This window comes from Sapajus apella, unplaced genomic scaffold (assembly GCF_009761245.1).
Source record: "Sapajus apella isolate SASKATOON/1434 unplaced genomic scaffold, GSC_monkey_1.0 scaffold11, whole genome shotgun sequence".
Taxonomy (NCBI): domain Eukaryota; kingdom Metazoa; phylum Chordata; class Mammalia; order Primates; family Cebidae; genus Sapajus; species Sapajus apella.
The window spans coordinates 5,737,712-5,752,913 of record NW_022436951.1 but is presented as its reverse complement, the minus strand read 5'-3'; the positions used below and the strand labels follow the sequence as shown (position 1 = coordinate 5,752,913).

Sequence of the window (15,202 nt, the reverse complement as noted above, 5' to 3'; positions counted from 1 at the left end):
AAAGCCATTCAGTGTTGTTTTTAAGAGACCCTCTACTTTGACTGTTCAAGACAAAAAGGAGTTGTGTAATGGAAAATGCAAATCAAAACAGCTTTGTAGGTCTCAGAGTTTGCTTTTAAGAAGTAGTACAAGAAGGAACAGTTATATCAATACACCAGTGGCTGAAATTATCATGAAATCAAATGTTTGACAAGGCAGCATAAGTTTGCAAACAGCTATGGAAAGTGAACTAGGAGAGTCTAGTGCCACAATCAATAAAAAAAATTCTGCAAAAGTACAATAGAACTTTCAGAAAATTATTTACTTCCAGTTTCGTCTATGTTGACTGGTACATAAAGTATGCTGCAATCTCATCTAGAGAGGGTTTCCATCGATGCTCTACAGTTACGTTGTTTGTTACTTCCCCCACCAAATCGTAGAAGGTATCAACTCTAAATGCGTATGATTTCCCAAATGAGTCAAAATATTGATATGCCCAAACTTCATGATGAAATGGGCACAAGATCACTGACGATACATACCTTTTCTCGGTGTGTGTTATGCTGTGCTGAAGAAGTGGATCTTGATGAGCTTCTTGCTGCAAGATTAGTTCCTTTCTTAATGGATCATTATCAGGAAATTCTTCAAGTATGCTCTTACAGACTGCAGTGGGAAAATATCTTGACTATTTAAAAAGGGACATATTGAAAATCCTGGGGATGAACTATTTGCTCCTTTGCCAAATTATTCATACTGCAAGTGGATTAGTGCTCAGGAGTTTGATGTGCAAAAAGTTTCTACCTCTCAAGCTGCAACTGCAGAACTTTTAGAAAATATTATTAAAAACAGATGGTTACCTCTAAAGGAGAAAAGAAAAATAATAAAACACTTTCAGAAGGAATATCGCTTGATATATCAGAAAAGATTTCCAACCATCAAGAGTGAAGCAGCACTTTTTCATGACAAACCTACAATCAAGCAACCAATGCTGCTTTTAAGAAAACCAAAGTTTCATAGTCTAAGATACTAACTGAATTGAAAATTATGTAATACTCGTGGAACTTTGATAAATGAAGCCATATCAGAGAATGTAGCTACTCAAAAGGAAGGCTGTTATTAACAAAGTATCTCAAACACATTATACAAGGAAGTGCCAAAATAGTTTGCTTTGTTTTTGTTTTTGAGATGGAGTTTCACTTTTATTGCCTGGGCTGGAGTGCAATGGCGCAATCTTGGCTCACGGCAACCTCCACCTCCCGGGTTCAAGCAATTCTCCTGACTCAGCCTCCCAAGTAGCTAGGATTACAGGTGCCCACCACCATGCCCAGCTAATTTTTCCACTTTTGATCTATTTACGTACATGTATGTGTTTTCAAAATATGTGTATATTTTATCAGATTTGGTTTTGCCTTAAATATTATCCCCAGCTGCTTCAGTCATTCATTCATTCAATATATATATTTTGAATTCTTATTTTCATAATCTATTAGAAGATGGGGATATAAAAGAAGTAAAAGGCAATCATATATTCATTCCAAAGATATTTGGCAACTGCTATGTGCCTTTCATTGTTCCAGATATGTGGAGACAACGTTAAAAAAAAAAAAGCATAAAAATCTCTTCCCTAAGATATTTACTTTTTAATCAAGGGAGATACACCTATTAGATGCTTAAAACAACAACACTACCCTCTGAAATCAGGGCACATAGACTCATTCAGCTAAAGACTGACTTCTATGATTATGGAACAGGTCTTTAATCTAGTGGTTTTCAGACTGGTGCCCATTAGACTCACCGGAGGAGTTTTAAAATAGCCTGTACGGCCAGGGCCTAACTTATATCAATTAAATCTGAATTTTAGGGGTGTTATATAGGGATTAGTATTTTCTTTTTAATCTAGGTGATTCCAATATTCAGCCAAATGTGAGAATCAATATCCTAAATGCTTTTTATAAACACATTTGTGTAAGTGTCAAGATAGTGGCACATTGACTTCATTTTTTCATTGGAAGAAAATGCCCACCAAGTATAAATGTCTCTCATCTTAAAACAAGGTTCTTCAGGTTTCTGCTTGATTGACTTGGTACAAACCTGAAACAAGTTGCCTTCTACTTTTTACTCCAAGATTGCTTAATATCTATTCCTTAAGTGTAAAGAAATATATAATGCCTGGGTTATAATCTTAATGTTTAATGACTATTCTCATTTCTCAATGTAATTTCATACTGTTTCTCTATAAAATAATAGTGTTCCATATAACATTACTGAAAAAACCTGGACAGAAAATTATAAATATGTCTTTATCCTAGAAACTCTGGCTATAAAATTATTGGACCAAATTGAATTCTTTCTAAGGCATTTCTATACTAAAACTTTTTTGTTTATAGATAGGTAAAATGTAGATTATGTTACAAATAGGGATTAAAATTATTTTGGGTTTTGTAACAATTAAAAAAAAAAAGAGAGAGGCAGAGATGCGAGAATCACTTGAGGCCAGGAGTTCGGGACAAGCCTAGCCAATAAAGCAAGACCCCATCTCATTTTTTAAAATATTAAAAACAAAACCAAAAAGCCCAATAAATATATATGCATTTCATCCAACTGCTGCAGAATACACATTCTTCTCATCAGCACATAGAATGTTCACAGACAACAATAAAAACCCTGAAAACAAACAAAAAGAATGCAAAGTCTACATGACACATGGGACATCATAAAGCAACCAAATATATGAATTTAGGTGTTCCAGAAGGCGAAAAGGAGATCAACAGCATAAAAAACCTATTTACCACTATGTATAGAAAGACATTTAGACATCCAGATACAGGAAGCTCAAATACCCACAAACAGCTAACAACCCCAAAATGTCTTCTGCCTGACAGATTATAGTCAAATTGTCAAAATTTAAAGGCAGAATTCTAAAAATAGCAAGAGAAAAGCATCTAGTCACATACAAGGGAAGTCTCATCAGAGTAACAGAGGATTTCTCAGCAGAAACTTCACAGGCCAGGAGAGAATGGGATGATATATTCAAAGTGCTGAAAGGAAAACAAAACAAAATACCTGACAAACAAGACTTCTATACTCAGCCAAAGAATCTTTCATAAATGAAAGAGAAATAAAGCCTCTCCCAAACAAACAAAAATGGAGAGAATTCATTTCAGGAATGAGTCTTCACATCTCAATAATAAACCTAACTGTGAGTGGATTAAATGTCCCACTTAAAAGATATAGACTGTCTGAATAGATTTTAAAAAACAACAGTAAAAAGACAATGAAGATTCTAATATAATGACAAAGTGATTAATTCATCAAGAGAATATAGCATTTCTAAATGTATATTCACCCAACACTGAAGCACCCAGATACATAAAGCAAACATTACTAGGTCTAGACTCCAATACAATCATATCTGGGTACTTTAAGACCTACTCCCAGCATTAGATAGCTCATCTAGACAGAAAATCAACATAGAAACATTGGAATTAAATTGTACTTTGAAACAAATGCACCTAACAGACATTTACAGATCACTTCATCTAACAGGTACAGAGTATATATGCTTCTCATCAGCACACAGAACATTATCATCAGCACGTAGGATATTCTCCAGGATAGGCCATATATTAGGCCACAAAATAAGTCTCAACAAATTCAAAAAAATAAAAATAATATCAAGGAACTTTTCTGAACACAATGAAATAAAAGTAGACATAACAAGAGAAACTTTGGAAATGAAACAAATACATGGAAATGAAACAACATGATCCTGAAAAAATGATTCAATGCAGAAATTAAAAAAGGATATTAAAAAAGATCTTGAAACACACAGAAATGGAAACACAACCTATGGGACACAGCAAAAGGAGTGCTAAGAGGGACATACATAGCAATAAATGCCTACATAAAAAAAAGAGAGAGAAAAAGACTTCAAATAAACAACCTAACAATGCACCGTAAGGATCCAAAAAAAGCAAGAATAAAACAAACACAAAATTAGCAGAAGAAAAGACATTATAAAGATCAGAGCATAACTAAACAAAATAGGCTTAAAAAATATGATCAACCAAACAAAGTTTTTTTTTTTTTTTAATATTCTTTAAGTTCTGGGGTACATGTGCAGGATGTGCAGGTTTCTTACATAGGTAAATGTGTGCTGTGGTGGTTTGCTGCACAGATCATCTCATCACCTAGATATTAACCCCAGCATCCATTGGCTATTCTTTCTGATGCTCTCCTTCCCCCTGCCTTCCTGACAGGCCCCAGTGCATGTTGTTCGCCCCATGTGTCTATGTGTTCTCATCATTCAGCTCCCACTTATAAGTGAGAACATGTAGTGTTTGGTTTTCTGTTCCTGTGTTAGTTTGCTGATGATTATGACTTCCGGCTTCATCCATATTCCCGCAAAGGACATGATCTCGTTACTTTTTTTTTTTAATTGCATTTTAGGTTTTGGGGTACATGTGAAGAACATGAAAGATTGTTGCATAGGTACACACATGTCAACGTGATTTGCTGTCTTCCTCCCCTTCACCTATATCTGGCATTTCTCCTGATGCTATCTCTCCCCAACTCCCCATCCCCTGCTGTCCCTCCCCTATTTCCCCCGAACAGACCCCAGTGTGTGATGCTCCCCTCCCTGTGTCCATGTGTTCTCATTGTTCAACACTCACCTATGAGTGAGAACATGCAGCGTTTGATTTTCTGTTCTTGTGTCAGTTTGCTGAGAATGATGGTTTCCTGATTCATACATGTCCCTACAAAGGACACGAACAAATCATTTTTGATGGCTGCATAATATTCCATGGTGTATAGGTGCCACATTTTTGCTGTTCAGTCTATCATCGATGGGCATTTGAGTTGGTTCCAGGTCTTTGCTATTGTAAAGAGTGCTGCAATGAACATTTGTGTGCATGTGTCCTTATAGTAGAATGGTTTATAATCCTTTGGATATATACCTAGTAATGGGATTGCTGGGTCAAATGGAATTTCTATTTTTAGGTCCTTGAGGAATCGCCACACTGTCTTCCACAATGGTTGAACTAATTTACACTCCCACCAACAGTGTAAAAATGTTCCTATTTCTCTACATCCTCTCCAGCATCCGTTGTCTCCAGGTTTTTTAATGATCGCGATTCTAACTGGCATGAGATGGTATCTCAATGTAGTTTTGATTTGCATTTCTCTAATGACCAGTGATGATGAGCATTTTTTCATATGTTTCTTGGCCTCATACATGTCTTCTTTTGTAAAGTGTTTATTCATATCCTTCGCTCGCTTTTGAATGGGCTTGTTTTTTTCTTATAAATCTGTTTTAGTTATTTGTAAATTCTGGATATCAGCTTTTTGTCAGATGGGTAAACTGCAAAAATTTTTTCCCATTCTGTTGGTTGCCGATTCACTCTAATGACTGTTTCTTTTGCCGTGCAGAAGCTGTGGAGTTTAATTAGGTACCACTTGTCTATTTTGGCTTTTGTTGGCAATGCTTTTGGTGTTTTGGTCATGAAGTCCTTGCCCATGCCTATGTCCTGAATGGTTTTGCCTAGATTTTCTTCTAGGGTTTTTATGGTGTTAGGTCTTATGTTGAAGTCTTTAATCCATCTGGAGTTAATTTTAATGTAAGGTGTCAGGAAGGGGTCCAGTTTCTGCTTTCTGCACATGGCTAGCCAGTTTTCCCAACACCATTTATTAAACAGGGAATCCTTTCCCCATTGCTTATTTTTGTCAGGTTTCTCAAAGATCAGATGGTTGTAGAATGTTGTGTTGCCTCCAAGGCCTCTGTTCTGTTCCGTTGGTCTATATCTCTGTTTTGGTACCAGTACCATGCTGTTTTGATTACTGTAGCCTCATAGTATAGTTTGAAGTCCGGTAGTGTGATGACTCCTGCTTTGTTCTTTTTGCTTAGAATTGACTTGGCTATGTGGGCTCTCTTTTGGTTCCATATGAAGTTTAAGGTGTTTGTTTCCAGTTATGTGAAAAAGGTCGTTGGTAGCTTGATGGGGATAGCGTTGAGTCTGTAAATTACAGGTATTGATCAACTTATCACTGATGCAACTTATGACCATTCGACTTTACGACCACAATCGCTAGCCACGACTGCTCCGCATCTGGCAGCGCAAACGTTGCCCAGCTGGGCGTACGACAGTGCGGACCAGCTTCTGGCATCCCTACCATCTCTGTGTGCACCATTTCAACTGTACATATAGCCTATTCAACTTACGACCAAATTGTGTTACGACAGGTCCGCGGTCCCGACCGTGGTCGTAAGTCAAGCACTAGCTGTACTTTGGGTAGTATGGCCATTTTCATGACATTGATTCTTCCTAACCATGAACATGGAATGTTTCTCCATCTGTTTGTGTCCTCTCTTATTTCGTTGAGCAGCGACTTGTAGTTCTCCTTGAAAAGGTCCTTTACGTTCCTTGTTAGTTGTATTCCTAGGTATCTTATTCTCTTTGTAGCAATTGTGAATGGCAGTTCGTTCTTGATTTGGCTCTCTTTAGGTCTGTTATTGGTGTATAGGAATGCTTGTGATTTTTGCACATTGATTTTGTATCCTGAGACTTTGCTGAAGTTGCTTATCAGTTTCAGGAGATTTGGGGCTGGGACGATGGGGTCTTCTAGATATACAATCATGTCATCTGCAAATACAGACAATTTGATTTCCTCCTTTCCTATTTGAATACGTTTATTTCTTTTTCTTGCCTGATTGCTCTGGCTAGAACTTCCAGTACTATATTGAATAGGAGTGGTGAGAGAGGGCCTCCTTGTCTAGTGCCAGATTTCAAAGGGAATGCTTCCAGTTTTGGCCCATTCAGTATTATATTGGCTGTTGGTTCGTCATAAATAGCTTTTATTATTTTGAGATACGTTCAATCAATACCTAGTTTATTGAGGGTTTTTAGCATAAAGCACTGTTGAATTTTGTCAAAGGCCTTCTCTGCATCAGTTGAGATAATCATGTGGTTTTTGTCTTTGGTTCTGTTTATGTGGTGAACTATGTTTATAGACTTCCGTATGTTGAACCAGCCTTGCATCCCTGGGAAAAATCCTACTTGATCATGGTGGATAAACTTTTTGATGTGCTGTGACAATTGGCTTGCCAGTATTTTATTGAAGATTTTTGCATCTATGTTCATCATGGATATTGGCCTGAAGTTTTCTTTTCTTGGTGAGTCTCTGGCGGGTTTTGGTATCAGGATGATGTTGGTCTCATAAAATGATTTGGGAAGAATTCCCTCTTTTTGGATTATTTGGAATAGTTTCAGAAGGAATGGTACCAGCTCCTCTTTGTATGTGTGGTAGAATTCGGGTGTGAACCCATCTGGACCTGGGCTATTTTGAGTGGTAGGCTCTTAATTGCTGCCTCAACTTCAGACCTTGTTATGGGTCTATTCAGGGTTTTGACTTCTTCCTGGTTTAGGCTTAGGAGGATGCAAGTGTCCAGGAATTTATCCATTTCTTCCAGGTTTACTAGTTTGTGTGCATAGAGTTGTTTGTAATAATTTCTGATGGTGGTTTGAATTTCTATGGAATCTGTGGTGATATCCCCTTTATCGTTTTTTATTGCTTCTATTTGATTATTCTATCTTTTCTTTTTTATTAATCTTGCTAGTGGTCTATATTGTTGATCTTTTTGAAAAACCAGCTCCTGGATTTATTGATTTTTTGAAGGTTTTTTTTGTGTGTCTATCTCCTTCAGTTCTGCTCTGATCTTAGTTATTTCTTGTCTTCTGCTAGATTTTGAGGTTTTTTAAATTCTGCTCCTCTAGCTCTTTCAATTTTGACGATAGGGTTTTGATTTTAGATGTCTCCTTGCTTCTCACGTGGGCATTTATCGCTACATATTTTCCTCTTGACACTGCTTTAAATGTGTCCCAGAGATTCTGGTATGTTGTGTCTTCGTTCTCATTGGTTTCGAAGAACATCTTTATTTCTGCCTTCATTTCATTGTTTATCCAGTCAACATTCAAGAGCATGTTGTTCAGTTGCAGTGAAGCTGTGTGGTTCTGAGTTAATTTCTGAATACGGAGTTCCAACTTGATTGCACTGTGGTCTGAGAGACTGTTTGTTATGATTTCCATTCTTTTGTATTTGCTGAGGAGTTATTTACTTCCAATTATGTGGTCAATTTTAGAGTAGGTGCGATATGGTGCTGAGAAGAATGTATATTCTGTGGATTTGGGGCGGAGAGTTCTGTAAATGTCTATTATGTTTGCTTGGTCCAGGTCTGAGTTCAAGTCCTGGATATGCTTGTTAATTTTCTGTCTCATTGATCTGTCTAATATTGACAATGGGGTGTTAACGTCTCCCACTATTATTGTTTAGGAGTCTAAGTCTCTTTGTAAGTTATTAAGAACTTGCCTTATGTATCTGGGTGCTCCTGTATTGGGTGCGTATATATTTAGGATCGTTAGCTCTTCCTCTTGCATTGATACTATTACCATTATATAGTGTCTTTCTTTGTCTCTTTTGATCTTTGTTGCATTAAAGTCTATTTTATCAGAGATGAGAATTGCAACTCCTGCTTCTTTTTGCTCTCCATTTGCTTGGTAAATCTTCCTCCATCCCTTTACTTTGAGCCTTTGTGTATCCTTGCATGTGAGATGAGTTTCCTGGATACAGCACACTGATGGGTTTTGACATTTTATTCTATTTGCCAGTCTGTGTCTTTTGATTGGGACATTTAGCCCATTTACATTTAGGGTTAATGTTGTTATGTGTGAATTTGATACTGCCATTTTGATGCTAGCTGGCTGTTTTGCCCATTAGTTGATGCAGTTTCTTCATTGTGTTGAAGCTCTTTACTATTTGCTATGTTTTTCAAGTGGGCTGGTACTGGTTGATCCTTTCTATGTTTAGTGCCTCTTTAAGGAGCTCTTGTAAAGTAGGCCTGGTGGTGATGAAATCTCTGAGTACTTTTTTGTTCGCAAAGGATTTTATTTCTCCTTCACTTATGAAGCTTAGTTTGGCTGGATATGAAATTCTGGGTTGAAAGTTCTTTTCTTTAAGGATGTTGAATATTGACCCCCACTCTCTTCTGGCTTGTAGGGTTTCTGCTGAGAGATCTGCTGTGAGTCTGATGGGCTTCCCTTTGTGGGTCACCCGACCTTTCTCTCTGGCTGCCCTTAGCATTTTCTCCTTCATTTCAACCCTGGTGAATCTGACAATTTGTGTCTTGGGGTTGCTTTTCTTGAGGAATATCTTTGTGGGGTTTTCTATATTTCCTGGACTTGAATATTGCCTTGCCTTGCTAGGTTGGGGAAGTTTTCCTGGATGATATCCTGAAGAGTATTTTCCAGCTTGGATTCATTCTCTCCGTCACATTCAGGTACGCCTATCAAAAGTAGTAGGTCTTTTCACATAGTCCCATATGTCTTGGAGACTTTCATCATTCCTTTTTACCGTTTTTTCTCTATTCCTGCCTTCTCGTTTTATTTCATTGAGTTGATCTTCAACCTCTGATATCCTTCCTTCTGCTTGGTCAATTCAGCTGTTGAAACTTGTGCATGCTTCCCAAAGTTCTCATGTTTTTTAGCTCCATCAATTCACTTATATTCCTCTCTAAGTTGTCCATTCTTGTTAGCATTTCATCAAATCTTTTTTCAAGGTTCTTAGTTTCTTCACATTAGGTTAGAATATGTTCTTTTAGCTCACAGAAGTTTCTTACTACCCACCTTCTGAAGCCTGATTCTGTCAGTTCATCACACTCGTTCTCCATCCAGCCTTGTTTCCTTGTTGGTAAGGAGTTGTGATCCCTTGTAGGAGGAGAGGCATTCTGGTTTCGGGTGCTTTCATCCTTTTTGCACTGGTTTCTTCCCACCTTTGTGGATTTATCCACCTGTCGTCTTTAAAGTTGTTGACTTTCAGATTGGCTCTCTGAGTGGACATCTAGTTTGTTGATGATGAAGTTATTTTCTTCTTTTACTTAGTTTTCCTTCTAACAGTCTGACCTCTCTGCTGTAGGACTGCTGAGGTCCACTCCAGGCCCTGCTTGCCTGGGGATCAACTGCAGTGGCTGCAAAACAGTAAAGGTTGCTGCCAGTTTCTTCTTCTGCTATCTTTGTCCCAGAAGGATACCCACCAAATGTCAGTCTGAGCTCTCCTTTTTGAGGTGACTCTTTGGATATATGGGGGTCAAGGAGCTGCTTGAGAAGACAGTCTGTCCTTTATTGGAGCTCAAGTGCTGAGCTGTGATCTCTGTTGTTCATTTAGAGTTGCTGGGCTGGTATGTTTAAGTCTGCTGCAGCAGAACTCATAACCCCTCCTTTTTTTCCCCCAAGTGCTCTGTCCCAAGTAGTTAGGGATTTATGAGTTTCCATTGTGCTGCTACCTTTTTATTAAGGCTGCCCTGCCCAGCGAGGAGGCAGCCTGGTCGGTGTCTGCCTGCAGAGGCTTTGCTGAGCTGCTGTGGGCTCCGCCCAGCTGCTGTGTGAACTTCCCTGCAGTCCTGTTTATACGGGTGTAGTTAGAAATGTCTCAGCAAAGCCGGCCCACCTCTGTAATAGTGGACTCTCTCTGTAGTGGTGGGTTGTCTCGGCAACGGCAGGCTGCCTCAATGGCGGACTACCTCCGTAGTGGTGGAGTGCCTCGGTAATGGTGGATGCCCCTCCCCCACAGAGCTGGACTGTCCTGGGTTCAGCTGTGCTTGCTGTGAAACTCTCAACCTAGAGCGTTTCCAATTGCTATTTTTTTGTGGGGGTGGGACTAGCCGAGCCTGATCACCTGGCTCCCTGCCTCAGAGCCTTTTTTTTTTAGTTGAACGGTAGACTCTCCCAGGTTTTCCAGTTGCCTGTTGAAAAGGCGCCAGGATCTGTGTGATTTCCCGTGCAGCAACCCACTGCACCGGCTGAAACAGCGGAGCTGAGATCCGTGGCGTTTTTTTGCCCAGGGATCTCCTGGCCTGGTTCCCTGTTTCAATCCTCTTTTTAATTAGATGAATGGGTGACTCTGCCTTCCCGGAGCTTCAATCACCAGCTAAAACAGTGCCCAGAACCATGTATTTTGTACAGAGAACTGCTACACTGGGGTGCCGGCAAAGCAGCCGCACTGGCCAAACCAGCCATGCTGGTGACCCATGGGGCTCCTCCACCTGGGAATATCCTGGTCTGTGGGCAATAAAAATCCATCTGGAAATGCGGTGTCCACTCACCCTCTGTGCCTTCACTGGGAGCTGCAATCCTGAGCTGCTCCTAATCAGCCATCTTCGATCTCGTTACTTTTTGTGGCTGCATAGTATTCCATGGTGTATATGTGCAACATTATCTTTATCCAGTATATTACTGATGGGCATTCGGGTTGATTCCATGTTTTTCTTATTGTGAACAGTGATTCAATGAACATATGCATGGATGTATCTTTATAATATAACGATTTATATTTATTTGGGTATATACCCAGTAATAGGATTACTGGATCAAATGGTATTTCTGTCTCTAGGTCTTTGAGGAATCATGCCACACTGTATTCGACAACGGTTGAACTAATTTACAATGCCACCAGCAGTGTAAAAGCATTCCTTTTTCTCCACAACCTGATCAGCAGCTGTTGTTTTTTGACTCTTAATAATCACCATTCTGATTGGCATGACATGTTTTCTTACTGTGGTTTTGATTTACATTTCTCTAATGATCAGCGATGTTGAGCTTTTTTTACAGGTTTGTTGGCTGCATGTATGTCTTCTGAGAAGTACCTGTTCATGTCTTTTGCCCACTTTTTAATTTTTTTTCTTGTAAATTTAAGTTTCTTGTAGACTCTTGATATTAGACCTTTGTCAGATGGATAGAGTGCAAAAGTTTTCTCCCATTCTGTAAGTTTTCTGTTCACTCTAATGATAGTTTCTTTTGCTGTGCAGAAGCTCTTAGTTCAATTAGATCCCATTGATTTTTTTATTTTGTTGCTATTGCTTTTGGCATTTTTGTCATGAAATCGCCAGTGCTGATGTCTTAAATGGCACTGCCTAGATTTTATTCTAGGCTTTTTATAGTTTGGGATTTTATATTTAAATCTTTAATCCATCTTGAGTTAATTTTTGTATAAGAAAGGGGTCCAGTTTCAATTTTTTGCATATGGTTGGCCAGTTCTCCCAGCACCATTTATTAAATAGGGAATTGTTTCCCCTTTGCTTGCTTTTGTCAGGTTTGTCAAAGATCAGATGGTTATAGGTATGCAGTCTTATTTCTGAGTTCTCTATTCTGTTCCATTGGTCTATGTGTCTGTTTTTGCACAAGTACCATGCTGTTTTGGTTACTGTAGCTTTGTAGTATAGTTTGAAGTCAGGTAGCATGATGCCTCCAGCCTTGTTCTTTTTGTTTAGAATTGTCTTAGCTATTCAGGCTTTTTGTTGTTGTTGTTGTTCCATATGAATTTTAAAATAGTTTCTTCTAATTCTGTGAAGAATGTCAATGGTAGTTTAAGGGGAATAGCATTGAATCTATAAATTACTTTGGGTAGTATGGCTATTTCCATGATTTCCCCCTACCCATGAGCATGAAATGTTTTTGTTGGTGTCCTCTCTGATTTCTTTGAGCAATGGTCTGTGGTTCACCTTGAAGAGGTCCTTCACTTCCCTTGATAGCCATAATCCTAAGCATTTTATTCTCTTTGTAGCATTGCAAGTCAGAGTTCATTCTTAATTTGGTTGTCTGCTTGCCAGTTGTTGGTATAAAGGAATGCAAGCAATTTTTGCACATTGATTTTGTATCCCAAAACTTTGCTGAAGTTGCTTTTCAGCTTAAAAAGCTTTTGGGCTGAGACAATGGGGTTTTCTAGGTATAGGATCACGTCACCTGCAAACAAAGGTAATTTGACTTATTCTCTTCCTATATGAACATGCTTTTTCTTTCTCTTGCCTGATTTCCTTGGTCAGAATTTCCAATACTATGTTGATTGTGGTGGTCTTGTGCCAGTTTTCAAGGGGAATGCTTCCAGCTTTTGCTCATTCAGTATGATACTGGCTGTGGGTTTGTCATATAATGGCTCTTATTTTGAGGTATATTCCTTCAATACCTAGTTTATTGAGAGTTTTTAACATAAAGGGATGTTGAATTTTATCAAAGGCCTTTTCTGTGTCAACTGAGATAATCATGTGGTTTTTGTCTTTTATTCTGTTTATGTAATGAATTACATTTATTGACTTAAATATTTGCATATGTTGAATCAACCTTGCATCCTGGGATGAAGCTGACTTGATTGTGGTGGATAAATTTTTTGATATGTTGCTGGATTCAGTTTGCCGATATTAATATTATTGAGAATTTTTGCATCAATGTTCATCAGGGATATTGGCCTTAAGTCTTTTGTTGTTGTTGTATTTCTGCCAGGTTTTAGAATTAGGATGATGCTGGCCTTATAAAATTAGGGAGAAGTCGCTCCTTTACAATTATTCAAAATAGTTTCAATAAAAATGGTACTAGCTCTTCTTTGTACCTCTGATACAATTCAACTGTGAATCTGTGTGGTCCTGGGCTTATTTTGGTTGGTAGGCTATTTATTACTGTCTCAGTTTCAGAAATTGTTATTTACTCAGGAATTCAGTTTCTTCCAGTTCAATCTTGGGAGAATGTATATGTCCAGGAATTTGTTTCTTCTAGATTTTCTAGTTTATGTGAATAGAGGTGTTTACAATATATGATGGTTGTTTGTATTTCTGTGGGGGCCAATGGTGATATCTCCCTTATCATTTCTAATTGTGTCTATTTGGTTCTTCACTCTTTTCTTCTTTATTATTCTAGCTAGCAGTCTATTTAAAAAAATAAACAGCTCCTGGATTCATTAAATTATTGAAGGATTTTTTCACATCTCTATTTCCTTCAGTTCTGCTCTGATCTTGGTTATTTCTTTTCTGCTAGCTTTGGGGTTTGTTTGCTCTTGGTTCTCTAGGTTTTGTTTGTTTTTTTTTTAGATGGAGTCTCACTCTCTTGCCCAGGCTGAAGTGTAGGGGTGTGACCTTGGCTCACTGCAACCTTCACCTCCCATGTTCAGGCAATTCTCCTGCCTCAGCCTCCAAAGTAGCTGGGATTACAGGTGTGCACCACCATGCCTAGTTAATTTTTGTATTTTTAGTAGAGATGGGTTTTCACCACATCAACCAGGCTGATCTTGAACTCCAGAGCTCAAGTACTCTGCCCACCTCGGCTTCCCAAAGTGCTGGGATCACAGGTGTGAGCCACCATGCCTGGCCTCTAGTTTAGTTGTTATGTTGTTGATTTGAGATCTTTTTGTTGTGGGCATTTAGTGCTATAAATTTCCCCGTTAACACTGCTTTAGCTGTGTCCCAGAAATTCTGGTACATTGTCTCTTTGTTCTCAGTCGTTTCGAAGAACTTCTTAATTTCTGCCTTAATTCATTATTTACTCAGGAGTCACTCAGGTACAGGTTGTTCAGTATCCATGCAGTTGTGTGGTTTTGTGTTTTGCTTAATATTGAGTTCTAACTTGATTGTGCTGTGGTCTGAGCAATTTAATTTCAGTTCTTTTGCATTAGCTGAGGGGTGTTTTACTTCCAATTATGTGATCCATTTTAGCGTGCCATGTGGCGATGAGAAGACTATATTCTGTTGTTTCGGGATGGAGGTTTCTATCATCTATGGGGTCCGCTTGATCCAGAACTGAGTTCAGGTCCTGAATGTCTTTGTTAATTTTGTCTTGATGATCTAATATTGTCAGTGGGGTGTTAAAGTCTCCATTATTATTGTGTGGGAATCTAAGTTTCTTTCAAGGTCTCTAAGAACTTGCTTTATGAATCTGAGTGTTCCTGTATTGGGTGCACATATATTTAGGTTAGCTCTTCTTGTTGAATTGAACCCTTTACCATTATGTAATGCCCCCCCCCTTTTTTTTTAATCTTTGTTGGTTTAAAGTCTGTTTTTTCAGAAACCAGCATTTTGACCCCAGCTTTTTTCTGTTTTCAATTTTTCCTCCCTCGAGCCTATGTGTGTCTTTGGATGTGAGATGTGTCTCTTGAAGACAGCATACTGATGGGGTTTGACTCTATCCAGCTTGCCATTTTGTGTCTTTTAATTGGGGCATTAAGCCCATTTATATTTAAGGTTAATATTATGTGTGAATCTGATCCTGTCATCATGATGCTATGTGGTTATTTTACAGACTTGTTTATGTGGTTGCTTCATAGTGTCACTGGTCTGTATACTTCAGTGTGCTTTTGTAGTGACTGGTAATGGTTTTTTCTTTCTGCATCTAGTACTTCTTTCAGGAGCTCTTGC

General features: G+C 38.5%; 1 long non-coding RNA gene and 1 pseudogene across 1 annotated transcript; one reads left to right on the top strand and one right to left on the bottom strand.

The window, feature by feature from the left end:
* The first annotated feature begins 331 nt into the window (after positions 1-331).
* Positions 332-1,019, top strand: LOC116552149 (annotated as a pseudogene).
* Positions 1,020-4,250: 3,231 nt separating this feature from the next.
* LOC116552258 lies at positions 4,251-11,230 on the bottom strand. The gene is made up of 3 exons (XR_004269299.1): positions 11,199-11,230; positions 8,502-8,503; positions 4,251-4,403 (listed from the first exon to the last, which is right to left on the bottom strand). It is a non-coding gene; the product is annotated as an uncharacterized LOC116552258 (long non-coding RNA).
* Positions 11,231-15,202: the final 3,972 nt, after the last annotated feature.